Raw genomic sequence first — 10,892 nt, 5'->3', positions numbered from 1 at the left:
ACACCTAATCCTGGAAGTAAGAAGATTATTTTAGTAATACTTTAGAGGGAAAAAAACTGAACACAGGACTTTCAGAAATTTTAAAAAATCCACTTTAAAGGTCTCAAGTGGAAAATTCAGAAGAAAGGGAGATATATATATATATATATACATATATTAAAAAACTAGAAAATACACAGAAGTATTCCCCAACCCTACACACCAGGACATCTACCTATTGATTGCATCATACATTACACTCAGTTGTCTATCATCAGAAGTTCTATTAGCTATTAGCTGGGACAACATACTCTCCTAAGACAAATGAACCAAATCTGCTTTTTTTTAAGGGATAAAATGTATACAACTTTTTATACTTTATTGCAAAATCCTCAAGGGAAATGCAGATGTACTTATTAAATTGCCGAGTAATGGTAAAGATTTCTTTAACTTCCAGGATAACTATTTAGGGTTGGGGACACTGGCTTTTATTCAATAATCATAGAGTCAAGAAAATATATTACTAGAATGCTGAAGGCACCGAATGAGTCAAAGTTTCATCATGCAACCAAGAGAAGGATTTCCAAACTGAGTCAATATTAGGGGGTAGTGGTAAAAAGGATTAGAAGTCAAAATAAGTGGGTTTATGTAGACAAGAGTGTTTTCAAAGAAGAGGCATGTGAAGTCTAGGCGATAATGCTTCCATTTTCGGACAAATTGTCTACATGGATGCACAGCAGTACATTTGTTAGCAGTAGTCTTCAAGTCAGATGGTGTAAGGGTGAGTTATTATTTTCTCTTGTGGGTATAGTCATGGTACCAAACATCTAATATTGCAGAGCAGTGCATTTGGATCACCTGCGATGTATTCTCGCTACACTGACAGGTGCCCACAGGACTAGTGGATTGGTTGGGTGAGAACTTCCTTCACTCAGTGATGATGACAGAGCCCAGGGGGTGTTGGGTGATGGGTGGGCCAGCTGGTCAGTGTGTAAGACCATGCGGAGCAGATGAGCCAAGTGGCCGGATGAGGCTGAGCAGGGATGGAGGGTGATGAGAGCTGGTGCTTCAAGGGGGATGCAGTCAATTACCATGTTACCCATTGAAGGTCTTTTGTGCTCAGCCAGTCATACGTTATCTATCAATGTCTCAAATTCTGCTCACAATTTATTATCAGCATTTTCTTGCCTGGAAATTCTCTAGCAGCCTCAGAAGATACCTTGTTTATATATTAACATTGTACCTTCTCCAAATCACTCATGAACAAATTTCTTCATCCAAAAAGACAATTAGCAAACATTGTTTCTCAGATAGTCTTGGTCTTCTGTTTGTTTCCTTGGTGTTTGATCCAGGAGGGACACTGAAAAATGCACTTAAATGCAAAGATGGGAAATGTTTTTTCAAAGTAAACATAGCTGGAGACACCTTATTAATACAGGAATAATATCCTGGCAAAGACATGCATCCTAATTCAACAACAGATATACCATCCTAACATTAAGTGTTTAACACTTTGAGTTAACTCCTCCAGGCTGCCAAGCTACCCTGCAGTTACTTACATTTCTAAATGTTGAAGTTACTTGGGGATGTCTACTTTTCATAGCCTTAAGAAACTATCTTAAGAAAAGGCCTATAAATTAATATTTTTCAGGAAAACATAAAAAAGTGCCTGGCAATACCCAAAGCATTTTACAGAAGCATTTCATGGGAATTCAACAAAGATCTGTAATGTAGAATGCAATACGTGCAGTCAGAGTATAATATGACCATTCAGCAGAGAACAAAGAAACCCAAAATAATGCCTGGAGCTTTGGAAATAGAAATGAATATGATGATTAATGCTTTGTGAAACTTGGGGACATTTCCTTGGGAAGAAGTCTATATCCACCCCCCATTATTATGATTTCAATTTTTTATAGCACTTTACATGGTAACTGCAAGCTTCTTAGTCTAAATTCAGCCCTTTGGCTATATTCTGACAGTCTATTTGTGTTCTGATTTCATGAATAATAAATGACTGAATGTGAAGAAATATATAGCTTTCCTCACTCATGCAGAAAGTTTTAAAGCAAAATATATTTTCCCATAAATGCTACTAAATGTTTCAAAAAATCCAAAGGAATGAAAATATGATGGGTGGGGGGAGGCTATTCCCTTTTTTAAATTTTTTCTTTCATTCCAAAGAAGTACGGCACAATAACAGGAGCAACAGGGTCAAGAAGCTCAGGATCCGTTTTCCAGTCAGTCTTGGAAACATCTCCTTTGCAATGATCAAGGTCTGACTAGGCCTTTGGGGCTGTTTTGGCTACTTGCTGCTCGTATGTAGATCTATGCCAGGCGGATATGCACTTGCATTACCCAATGGGCTTGCATCAGGAATTGAAAAATTGTTGAAAGTTACTATCAAATGCAGCGTCAGCTTCTCCTGGAAGTGTGCTGAAGAGGTGAAGGCCTACTGAAGCTCCAGCTCCGAAAGAAGGTGTGAATGGGAGGACCAGTCCTGAGGATGGGCACAGCTCCTTGGGACCGGGCCTTTGAGATGGAAATAAGGGACACCAACGTCTAATTCTACAGGGGGCAGGGTATCAGCAACTTCCTTGTACCACTCTCTCTTCTTACTGCCATGTTGACATGACATGTCTAGTTCTATGGCAACTCTCAATTCCAGTCCCTCAGGTGAAGGACACAATTCCATCACCACAGGGCCATCCCCCATGGAAACTCACATAGGACACTGAGTCTACTGCAGTTCACGACATAAAACTGTTAACCAGGTCAATGCCAAGTCCTAATGTTGTTTTTTAGTCTACTTCTAAATAAATTAGTATTACAATAAATTTATATTACAAGTCTTTCAAAAAGAATGACACATTTAGGAAGCAAGAAAGATGTAGGTAAAGGGCCTGTCAGACTGCCAGTCTCTTAATTAGGTACAGTATGTGAGATGTGAAATAAGTCAATAACCAGTTTAATATATGGTGATCTAGTATGATATAAAAATAAGCCCACAATCATTTTTAATATCTTGGATTCCAAACCTTAGCAAACTTCCATCTGAGCTCTTGTACAATGACCAAATTACAGAAATAATGCTACTGGCTGTGTCTCTAAAGGCCACAGCGGGCTTCTGTACTGTTCCATTGCCCCTTTAGTGACTATTTTAATGGAGATGATATTTATGAAGCTTTCGAAACAAAAATTAAACAGATTTCAGAGAGATTAAAGATGGTGGCATGAGAGCGTGTATATCAATGATATTTAATAAAAAGAAAAAAACCAAAAAAATTAAACAGGTTTCACAGTAACTGAGCCTGAGCCTATGCACATTTTCTGATAGTGACCCAATATTGTATGTGACTACTGAGTCAAAGACCTGATAGGATAAATGCTAATGATGCTGCTGACATAGGACATAGTTAATGATCTGCATCTCTTTTGAAGCAATTAAGATGCTTGCTTTAAAAAAAAATATTTGAGAAGCCTTGAACACTTTTTCTTATGTTCAGGATTTGAACTACACAGGTGCCATGCCCAATTGACCTTACCCATATGGACCAAATAGAAATATTTATTATCAGTAATATACAGAATGAGTCCAACTGCAGGGTGGGCTGGGTGTAAAGAGGCCCTCCTTATGATGTATATGCATGACTGTGAAATTTATTCTTAAGAGCAGATATATCAACCAAAGCAACTAAACATGACACACTCTTCCAAGATGCACTATCTGAGAAGTTGATGAAGCCATAGATTTTGTTTCTTTGATAAATTATAAAACAAACAAAAGGCGGAGCCAAGATGGCGGCGTGAGTAGAGCAGTGGAAATCTCCTCCAAAAACCACATATATTTATGAAAATACAACAAAGACAACTCTTCCTAGAATAGAGACCAGAGGACACAGGACAACATCCAGACCACATCCACACCTGTGAGAACCCAGCACCTCGTGAAGGGGGTAAGATACAAACCCCGGCCCGGCGGGAGCCGAGCGCCCCTCCCCCCAGCTCCCGGCTGGAGAAGAGCAGGCAGAGCGGGAGGGAGACGGAGCCCAGGACTGCCGAACACCCAGCCCCAGCCATCCGGGCCAGAGTGCAGACACAGTGCGTGCCCAGGGGGCCCTGGATACTGGGGAAACAGGGCAGCAAGAACAGTGAGCGGGTGCCTGAGGCCGGAGCCTGAGGACAAAGAAAAGCGAGCGGTTTTCTTTTTTTTTTTAATTATTTATTTAATTTGTTGTTGTGGTTGTTGTTTTGTTTTGGCGGGTGCTTTTTGGAAGTCTCAAAGGGGCAGGGCGGGACACTTAGTCCAGAGGCAGGGAATCCGGGATCTCTGGGCACCCTAACCCCTGGGCTGCAGGGAGCAGGGAGGCCCCTTACGGAGATAAATAGCCTCCCAGCAGCTCCCCCTCCAACGCGACTCCACCACTTTGGAGCAGCTGCCCGAGCCAGGCCACGCCCACAGCAACAGCGGAGATTAACTCCATAGCAACCGGGCAGGAAGCAGAAGCCCTGTCTGCACGCAGCTGCCCAGCACAAGCCACTAGAGGCCGCTGTTCTCCCAGGAGAGGAGGGCCACAAACCAAAAAGACAGGAAGTCCTTCCAGCCATCACTCGTCCCAGCTCTGCAAACTATTCCTATCACCATGAAAAGGCAAAGCTACAGGCAGACAAAGATCACAGAGACAACACCAGAGAAGGAGACAGACCTAACCAGTCTCCCTGAAAAAGAATTCAAAATAAGAATCATAAACATGCTGACAGAGATGCAGAGAAATACGTAAGAGAAACGGGATGAAGTCCGGACGGAGATCACAGATGCCAGAAAGGAGATTACAGAAATGAAACAAACTCTGGAAGGGTTTATAAGCAGAATGGATAGGATGCAAGAGGCCATTGATGGAATTGAAATCAGAGAACAGGAATGCATAGAAGCTGACATAGAGAGAGACAAAAGGATCTCCAGGAATGAAACAACATTAAGATAACCATGTGACCAATCCAAAAGGAACAATATCTGTATTACAGGGGTACCAGAAGAAGAAGTGAGAGGAAAAGGGATAGAAAGTGTCTTTAAAGAAATAATTGCTGAAAACTTCCCCAAACTGGGGGAGGAAATAATTGAAGAGACCACGGAAATACACAGAAACCTCAACAGAAAGGATCCAAGGAGGACAACACCAAGACACATAATAATTAAAATGGCAAAGATCAAGGACAAGGAAAGAGTTTTAAAGGCAGCTAGAGAGAAAAAGGTCACCTACAAAGGAAAACCCATCAGGCTAACGTCAGACTTCTCGACAGAAACCCTACAGGCAAGAAGAGAATGGCATGATATATTTAATGCAATGAAACAGAAGGGCCTTGAACCAAGGATACTGTATCCAGCACGACTATCATTTAAATATGATGGTGGGATTAAACAATTCCCAGACAAGCAAAAGCTGAGGGAATTTCCTTCCCACAAACCACCTCTACAGGGCATCTTACAGGGACTGCTCTAGATGGGAGCACTCCTAGAAAGAGCACAGAACAAAACACCCAACATATGAAGAATCGAGGAGGAGGAACAAGAAGGGAGAGAAGAAAAGAATCTCTAGACAGTGTATATAACAGCTCAATAAGCGAGCTAAGTTAGGCAGTAAGATACTAAAGAGGCTAACCTTGAACCTTTGGTAACCACGAATTTAAAGCCTGCAATGTCAATAAGTACATATCTCTCAATAGTCACCCTAAATGTAAATTGACTGAATGCACCAATCAAATGACATAGAGTAATAGAATGGATAAAAAAGCAAGATCCATCTATATGCTGCTTACAAGAAACTCACCTCAAGCCCAAAGGCATGCATAGACTAAAAGTGAAGGGATGGAAAAACATATTTCAGGCAAACAACAGCGAGAAGAAAGCAGTGGTTGCAGTACTAATATCAGACAAAATAGACTTCAAAACAAAGAAAGTAACAAGAGATAAAGAAGGGTACTACATAATGATAAAGGGCTCAGTCCAACAAGAGGATATAACCATTCTAAATATATATGCACCCAACACAGGAGCATCAGCATATGTGAAACAAATACTAACAGCAAGGGGGAAATAGACTGCAATGCATTCATTTTAGGAGACTTCAACACACTACTCACCCCAAAGGATAGATCCACTGGGCAGAAAATAAGTAAGGACATGGAGGCACTGAACAACAAAGTAGAAAAGATGGACCTAATAGACATCTATAGAACTCTACATCCAAAAGCAGCGGGATATACATTCTTCTCAAGTGCACATGGAACATTCTCCAGAATAGACCATATATTAGGCCACAAAAAGAGCCTCAGTAAATTCCAAAATATTGAAATTCTACCAACCAATTTTTCAGACCACAAAGGTATAAAACTAGAAATAAATTCTACAAAGAAAACAAAAAGGCTCACAAACACATGGAGGCTTAACAACATGCTTCTAAATAATCAATGGATCAATGAACAAATCAAAATCGAGATCAAGGAATATATAGAAACAAATGACAACAACAACACAAAGCCCCAACTTCTGTGGGACGCAGCCAAAGCAGTCTTAAGAGGAAAGTATATAGCGATCCAGGCACACTTGAAGAAGGAAGAACAATCCCAAATGAATAGTCTAACATCACAATTATCGAAACTGGAAAAAGAAGAACAAATGAGGCCTAAAGTCAGCAGAAGGAGAGACATAATAAAGATCAGAGAAGAAATAAACAAAATTGAGAAGAATAAAACAATAGCAAAAATCAATGAAACCAAGAGCTGGTTCTTTGAGAAAATAAACAAAATAGATAAGCCTCTAGCCAAGCTTATTAAGAGAAAAAGACAATCAACACAAATCAACAGAATCAGAAATGAGAATGGAAAAATCACGACAGACTCCACAGAAATACAAAGAATTATTAAAGACTACTATGAACACCTATATGCCAACAAGCTGGAAAACCTAGAAGAAATGGACAACTTCCTAGAAAAATACAACCTTCCAAGACGGACCAAGGAAGAAACACAAAAGTTAAACAAACCAATTACGAGCAAAGAAATTGAAGCGGTAATCAAAAAACTACCCAAGAACAAAACCCCCGGGCTGGACCGATTTACCTCGGAATTTTATCAGACACACAGAGAAGACATAATACCCATTCTCCTTAAAGTTTTCCAAAAAATAGAAGAGGAGGGAATACTCCCAAACTCATTCTATGAAGCCAACATCACTCTAATACCAAAACCAGGCAAAGACCCCACCAAAAAAGAAAATTATAGACCAATATCCCTGATGAATGTAGATGCAAAAATACTCAAAAAAAATTAGCAAACCGAATTCATCAGTATATCAAAAGGATCATACACCACAACCAAGTAGGATTCATCCCAGGGATGCAAGGATGGTACAACATTCGAAAATCCATCAACATCATCCACCACATCAACAAGAAGAAGGACAAAAACCACATGATCATCTCCATAGATGCTGAAAAAGCATTTGACAAAATTCAACATCCATTCATGATAAAAACTCTCAGCAAAATGGGAATAGAGGGCAAGTACCTCAACATAATAAAGGCCATATATGATGAACCCACAGCCAACATTATATTGAACAGCGAGAAGCTGAAAGCTTTTCCTCTGAGGTCGGGAACTAGACAGGGATGCCCACTCTCCCCACTGCAATTCAACGTGGTACTGGAGGTCCTATCCACGGCAATCAGACAAAGAAAGAAATACAAGGAATCCAGATTGGTAAAGAAGAAGTTAAACTGTCACTATTTGCAGACGATATGATATTGTACATAAAAAAACCCTAAAGACTCCAGTCCAAAACTACTAGAACTGATATCGGAATACAGCAAAGTTGCAGGATACAAAATCAACACACAGAAATCTGTAGCTTTCCTATACACTAACAATGAACCAATAGAAAGAGAAATCAGAAAAACAATTCCATTCACAATAGCATCAAAAAGAATAAAATACCTAGGAATAAACCTAACCAAAGAAGTGAAAGACCTATACCCTGAAAACTACAAGTCACTCTTAAGAGAAATTAAAGGGGACACTAACAAATGGAAACTCATCCCATGCTCATGGCTAGGAAGAATTAATATCATCAAAATGGCCATCCTGCCCAAAGCAATATACAGATTTGATGCAATCCCTATCAAATTACCAGCAACATTCTTCAATGAACTGGAACAAATAATTCAAAAATTCATATGGAAACACCAAAGACCCTGAATAGCCAAAGCAATCCCGAGAAAGAAGAATAAAGTAGGGGGGATCTCACTCCCCAACTTCAAGCTCTACTACAAAGCCATAGTAATCAAGACAATTTGGTACTGGCACAAGAACAGAGCCACAGACCAGTGGAACAGATTAGAGACTCCAGACATTAACCCAGACATATATGGTCAATTAATATTTGATAAAGGAGCCATGGACATACAATGGCGAAATGACAGTCTCTTCAACAGATGGTGCTGGCAAAACTGGACAGCTAAATGTAGGAGAATGAAAGTGGACCATTGTCTAACCCTGTACACAAAAGTAAATTCAAAGTGGATCAAAGACCTGAATGTAAGTCATGAAACCATAAAACTCTTGGAAGAAAACATAGGCGAAAACCTCTTAGACATAAACATGAGTGACCTCTTCTTGAACATATCCTCCGGGCAAGGAAAACAACAGCAAAAATGAGTAAGTGGGACTATATTAAGCTGAAAAGCTTCTGTACAGCAAAAGACACCATCAATAGAACAAGAAGGATCCCTACAGTATGGGAGAATATATTTGAAAATGACACATCCGATAAAGGCTTGACATCCAGAATATATAAGGAGCTCACACGCCTCAACAAACAAAAAACAAATAACCCAATTAAAAAATGGGCAGAGGAACTGAACAGACAGTTCTCCAAAAAAGAAATACAGATGGCCAACAGACACATGAAAAGATGCTCCACATCGCTAATTATCAGAGAAATGCAAATTAAAACTACAATGAGGTATCACCTCACACCAGTAAGGATGGCTGCCATCCAAAAGACAAACACCAACAAATGTTGGCGAGGCTGTGGAGAAAGGGGAACCCTCCTACACTGCTGGTGGGAATGTAAGTTAGTTCAACCATTGTGAAAAACAGTATGGAGGTTCCTCAAAATGCTCAAAATAAACTTACCATTTGACCCAGGAATTACACTCCTAGGAATTTACCCTAAGAACGCAGCACTCAAGTTTGAAAAAGACAGATGCACCCCTATTTTTATTGCAGCACTATTTACAATAGCCAAGAATTGGAAGCAACCTAAATGTCCATCGGTAGATGTATGGATAAAGAAGAGGTGGTACATGTACACAATGGAATATTACTCAGTCATAAGAAGAGGGCAAATCCTACCATTTGCAGCAACATGGATGGAGCTGGAGGGTATTATGCTCAGTGAAATAAGCCAAGTGGAGAAAGAGAAATAGCAAATGATTTCACTCATCTGTGGAGTATAAGAACAAAGGAAAAACTGAAAGAAGAAAACAGCAGCAGAATCACAGAACCCAAGAATGGACTAACAGGTGGGGTGAGTGTCTTGATTGCTTACTCCCGGCTTGAGTTGCAGGTTTGGGCCCCTCCATGTCTTCTCATTTCAGAACTCAACTGAAACGTCCAATGTTCCCATGTCTTGATGTTCTCATCATAGAAGCCAAGAGGCCCAGAAGAATAGAAACTCATGGTGGATTTTAAAGCCTCTCCTTGAAATTTTCTTCCTGTAACTTATGCCCATATTCCACTGGACAAGGCAAATAACTTGTGCAAGCCCAAAGGTAATGATGGAATAAAGTTTTAAAGATATACACACACAAAAAAATTCATCTAAGCAAAATGATCTCCTAAGAAAAATGCTCCCTGCCAGGTAGAGGAGCCGTATGAGTGTTATGTAAACACACAGAGGCTTAATTAAAAAGAGATTGAATACGAAAAAAAAAATTATAAAACAAACTAACTCTCCAGCCATAAAACATGTCTCTCTTAGGATTTGGACTCATAAAAAAATATATAATAAAACAACTCCCACTTGTGACCTTAAAGTGAATTCCAATTTGGTCTTGACACCAGTCATGCCATTCTTAGGTCACCTACTACAGTGCTTTATGGGATTTTTAAAAGGCAACCTGGGCATTTAATAATGACTTTGATAGCAACACTTATAAATTAAATTTTATAGATGAGTGGGATGTATAGGAGCTTAGAATAGCATTGATCTTCAAAACTGTTCATAAATGCAGATAGAGGATTTAGGCCATATTTAAGATTAGGTATAATCCTTGCAGCGTGAAGTAAAACAGTGCCCAGAAACACTATTTGATACATGCAAGTTGGAACTGGCTTCTAGAATATATATCAAGTGATTCAAAAGCTAGGGTTTTCATTATAAATTGAGTGACAAATAAAAATGGCATTGTTAAGGGGGAAAACATCCTTAGGAATCAGTTAACTAAATGGAAAATATGGCCCCTACAAAGAATCAGACTATAATTCTCTCATGAAATTCATCTCTGGCTAAGCTTTTTGGTTAATTGTATTTGGAGCAGGGATCTAAAGGGATAGTCAAATGATTAAAAGGAGAGAACTTGTATTCGTGAAAAGTGACACCCAACAACTTTTTGCAAAGGATTATGATTAATTTGACATTTTCTCTGATTGCAGAAAAGTTCAGAGAAGTTCTAGATTTCTACCTGCTTTTCAACTGCAAAGGACTACAACTTGACAGGTTTTATTTCTTTGTTGCTAGTAGTTGTTACAGAAGTGGCTACAAAAGTGTGCTGTATTTTAAATTTTATATTTAAAAAATGTATATTTTGAACATTTAAAAATTAGACATTTGTCTTTCTCAATTAATCAGAGGT

The 10,892-nt window shown here is 39.3% G+C and overlaps 1 protein-coding gene and 1 long non-coding RNA gene across 2 annotated transcripts in view; one reads left to right on the top strand and one right to left on the bottom strand.

Moving 5' to 3' along the window:
• DOK6 (docking protein 6) overlaps positions 1-10,892 on the bottom strand; it is a 308,053-nt gene that overhangs the window by 168,246 nt on the left and 128,915 nt on the right. The window lies entirely within an intron of this gene.
• The window catches only part of LOC118907796 (uncharacterized), a 171,880-nt gene that overhangs the window by 160,370 nt on the left and 618 nt on the right, over positions 1-10,892 (top strand). The gene's annotated exons all lie outside the window — the stretch shown is intronic.

This window comes from Manis pentadactyla, chromosome 6, assembly GCF_030020395.1.
Source record: "Manis pentadactyla isolate mManPen7 chromosome 6, mManPen7.hap1, whole genome shotgun sequence".
NCBI classification, from domain to species: domain Eukaryota; kingdom Metazoa; phylum Chordata; class Mammalia; order Pholidota; family Manidae; genus Manis; species Manis pentadactyla.
Note: the sequence above shows the minus strand (reverse complement) of the source record. Positions and strands in the feature narration are given on the sequence as shown.